The following is a 4,753-nucleotide window of genomic DNA, read 5'->3' as shown; positions in this document are numbered from 1 at the left end:
GTAAGATTTATTTTTATGTGTATGAGTGTTTGCTTGCATGTATGTCTGTACACTTCTGTTAAGCATCAGATCCCCTGGAACTGGAGTTACAGATGGTCTTGAACCATCATGTGGGTGCTAGGAACTGAACTTGGGTTCTCTGGAGAAGAAGCCAGAGCTCTTAATCACTGAGCCATCTCTCCAGACCTCACCTCCTTTTAAAGACTCATTTTTCTTTATGTGTGAGACTCTTGAAGTAGTTGTGAGCCCCCTGATGTGGGTGCTGGGCCCTGAACGTGGGTTCTCCGTAAGAGCAGTACTCACTCTTTTTTTTTTTTTTCTCTTTTGGTTTTTCAAGGCAGGGTTTCTCTGTGTAACAGTCCTGGATGGCCTGGAACTTGCTGTGTAGACCAGGCTGGCCTCGAACTCACTGAGATCCAGCAGCCACTGCCTCCTGAGTGCTGGAGCAGTACTCACTCTTACTGCTAAGCCAACTCTCCACACTCTCCACGTCTGCCCAGTAATTTAATTAATGACTTGGATGAGGTATTGATGGCATGCTGCTCAAATTTGAAAAGCTAAGGAATGTACCTCAGAGGCAGGGCCCTTGCCTAGCAGCCACAAACCCCATGGTTCAATCCCCAGCAACACACACATACACACTCACTCACTCACGCACACTAAATGCCATGAACCTGCTTTCAGAAAGCTCCCAAAAGGCCATCATGAAATGAAATGTAAATCTTCAGAACCCAATTTGTCAAATGCTTCAGCACTTGGTAGGAGAGACGTGACTTCCCATCCGTGCATGCTTTCAGGTGTTGGAGGTGACTGTGTGCTCATCAGTTTTGGGCATTAGCTCGTCAGACACTAATCAGTTCAGCTCTCCAAGGGGGGAGGGTGCAGCTCTGCCTTCTGTTGTGCACAGTAGGCCACTGAGGATCCAAGATCCTTCTGAGCTTGGACCTGAACATTACAGAGAGAAATTAGCAATCTGGAGCAAAGTACGGAAAAGAGAATGCGGGGGTGGGAGAGGACTGCATCCCAGCTGCTGGAGCTGCTTATCCTGGGGAAGAGATGGACAGACTGACAGTGTGCTGGGTCAGGGACCAGCTTGCAACCCTGTACAACAGAAGATTCACCTTGTTTTGCTTGAGGCAAAGGCATCGCTAAGAGCCAGAGTGTGGGGAATATGGAAAATGGACTCGAGCTCCTTCCAATCTGGGACTCCAGAACAGATTGAGAAGATCCAGTCTGCAATGGTCCGACTGTGCTAAGGAGACTTTCTCTTCCCTGGAATTACTCAAGCAGGGGCAAGATCAGTCCTTGGCGAAGAGTTTGCCTAACCTAGTGAGGCCATACAGCGTGAATTTGGAATTCAAACAGAGACGGGAGGTGAAAACTAGCTATAGTCGGCTGAGAAGGTACCTCTTAACCCTCTGCTTTCAATCTCCCTGCCTCTGGCCCACTCTGACCCTCTGCTCCAGAAATATTTTCCTGAATACTTTCTCATGGGACCTTCCAGATGAAGTATCACAAGATCTCAGTAAGCCTAGAGGTTACCTGGTCAGCCCTTTAATCAACCACATCAGCCCTGATCGGTGGCTGTCCAGTCACAGCTTGACTGTCTCTGGTGATGGGGACTATTGCCCTTCGGGCAGTCCGCTCTAATTGTAGAGTGCTATTAACACATCAAAGCGCGCATGTTAAGATCTTAGGGCATTCGTCCCCCCCCCCCCTTAAAACCATTGATAAGAAATTCCAAAAGACTCCAAGGGACTGCAATCATGAACTGAAACTTTTATCACAATTTTTCTTTATTAAAAAAAGGAAAAAGCAGGGTTGCCAATGGAGCTCGGTGGGTACAGAGCTTAGTGAGCATGCATAAGGCCTTGGCTTCCATTCCTACCAGTCCCGAATCTGGACATGATGGCACACACCTGTGGTCCCAGGACTAAGGCGATGGAAGCAGGAGGATCAGAAACTGGAGTCATATTCGCTGCACAGAGAATTTGAGGCCAGCCTGGGCTACATGCAGAGAGCAAAGAAAAAGAAAAAAGAAAAAACCCCACAAACAAAACAAAAACCCCCACAAAACAATAAGCAAGTAAATAAATATTTTTAAAAGGCAAAAATAGCAGGTTTTTGTTTATTTAAAAGATCATCTTTTTAATGCTAAATCCAAATCTGTTTTCCTAGAATGTCCGCCCATCAGCTCTTGGGGCATTTGGACTTACATCCACAGAACAAGCCTACAGCTTCAAGCCAGCACTCAGGAAGGAGGTGCAGGTGGATCTCTGTGAGTTTGAAGCCAAACTGGTCTATAGAGAGAATTCCAGGCTACCTATGAAGATCCTGTCTCAAACCAAACCAAACCAATATACCAGGCCTACATTTCTCCCCCACGATCCCATAATACTTTGCCCACATTAGACACCCATTTCCAGGCACACTCTTGTCCTCTTGCTGTCACCACCACTCTGCTCTAAGCATCTGTGGTCATCTTTGTTGAAGTCTGGTGCCTGGAACTGAAGAGCGGGTACTAGGTATGATCTGAGGGGGACAGAAGAGGACACAAGCTGCTCCTCTCTCATTTTGAGGGCTATACTCTCAGTGACACTTCACACATCCTTCACTTACGCTGCTACATTTCGGACTTCAGGAAAGGGAATTTACCTCTAGTAAAGTTAGTTAGTTGGTAAAACTGACCTAGTGACCAAAACAGAATCTTTTTGCATATGATCGCTTGAGCAGTTAAGAGTCGTGTTCCCACCCCCACACAGCTACCTTTACCCACTCAGAGATTTTCTGTCTTGCCCCAAGAATGCTTTGTCTAATCTCAGGAAATGTGGCCATGACCTTTTCTTCATGGATTTTTCTGGTCTCCCCAGCGAAAGGGGTGAGCCGAGTGGGGAAATGATTTCTGTTTCTGGACTCTGTAGGGCTGAGCAATCTTTATTTTGTTTTGTGAGTGATACCCAAGGGGCCTTGCATTCATTTGCCTTCCATGGGTTCCACATTTGTTGATCTGTAACTGTGGGATTCACCTTTCCTCATAACAGGTCACCCTGAGGCTGAAGAACATATCCATTGCATTTTCTGTGGGGTTTTCAAAACCACCGTCAGGTGCTCTGCAGATATGCTGTGTGGGCTGTTGCCGAGCAAACTATGACGTAACGTGGAGCACTTCTGAGCAGCCAGAGGCTTCCGGGGGCTACGCTGTTTTCCTTTCACCCTGGTTCTGGATAATATGTGCCCAGATGAGTGTCTTCAGCCCTGATAGTTATATAAGATAGCACAGCGACAGCCCCTCCAGTCATGGCTACCATTCTTGCATGGACATTTTAAACCTCTGAGTATTCATACACACTGCAAATATAGATCCTAAGATAGTTGTGTCCAGTGCCCTATACTTAAATACCAATGATCTGTGAGATGTGAGCTCAGGGCTGCTGTTCAGCAATGAGGCCCAGACCATGAAAACACCATGGGTCTAGGATGGCTGTCAGTCATCTTAAATTCCCATCTGGCTTGGAAATTGCCTTATCTCTTCAAGCCTTTGAATGGTGTGGGGAGCAACTGAAGCTTCTCACTGGGGGTGGGGGGTCCTTGACTTTGTTATGGTATCTTGAGGGTGTGAGAAGAAATGCTGTCTAAATCACCCTAATTTTGAGCCTCTGTATTATGAGAGGACTCAAGGGAATACCGGAAATGGGGCATCTAAAGGTTAAACCTGAAAATACAGACAAAATGGCCCCAAAAGGTGGCATTAGCCAGGCTCTCAGAGGGTGAAAGATACCGCATGGTCCTTCTATTCGGCAGCTACCGCTGAGGGTTTTTAGGGTACCCAGAGCCCCTCCTCAACACACCTTCGCCACTCGTTGGTCTTCTCTTAGTCTTGTTTCTACTCTCATCCTCAGAAGGAGTGCAGCACACAGGCCATAAAAGAACACAGCTCGCTCTTTATTCAGGAGTCACATTTTAAAGATGCTCAGAACACACTTGTTACATAGTAGGTATTTGGCAAACCATTGGATGTTCTTCATCAGTTTTCTTCTTTCTATAGTAAAAAAAAGCAACCTAGGGTCGGGCATGGTGGTGCACACTGCCTTTAATCCCGGCACTCGGCGGCAGAGGCAGGCAGATCTCTGTAAATTCAAGACCAGCCTGGTCTACAGAGTAAGTTCCAGGACAGCCAGGGCTACATAGAGAGACCTTGTCTCAAACAAAACAAGACAAGACAAAACAAACATAAAAAACAACCTGGGGGGCTGGAGAGATGACTCAGTGGCGAAGGGCATGTGTTATGATTGCAGAGGGCTTGAGTTCAGTTCCTAGCACACTTGACCTATGATTGATAGCTGCCTGTAACTACTGCTCCAGGGGATCTGATGTGCACACACATATACATAGAACTAAAATCCGGGGTTGGAGACATGACTCAATAGTTAAGAGCACTTGTTACTCTTGCAGAGGACCTGGGTTCAGTTCTCAGCACCCACGTGGTAGCTCACAATCATTCGTAACTCTAGTTCCAGGCAGGGGATCCAATCCCTTCTTCTGACCTCCATGGGCATCAGGCACACAGATGTTGCACATCCATATATACAGGCAAAACATTCATACATATAAAATAAAATAAATAGATCTAAAAAAATAAAAATAAAATCTTTAAAAAGAGAACATTTTGCTGGATGTGGTGGTACACACCTTTAATTCCAGCTCTCCAGAAACAGAGACAGGTGGATGTCTGTGAGTTCCAGGCCAGCCTGGT

The sequence above is a fragment of the Microtus oregoni genome, unplaced genomic scaffold, assembly GCF_018167655.1.
Source record: "Microtus oregoni isolate MIOR12 unplaced genomic scaffold, Mior012 000150F_ref0000365, whole genome shotgun sequence".
Lineage (NCBI taxonomy): Eukaryota > Metazoa > Chordata > Mammalia > Rodentia > Cricetidae > Microtus > Microtus oregoni.
Note: the sequence above shows the minus strand (reverse complement) of the source record.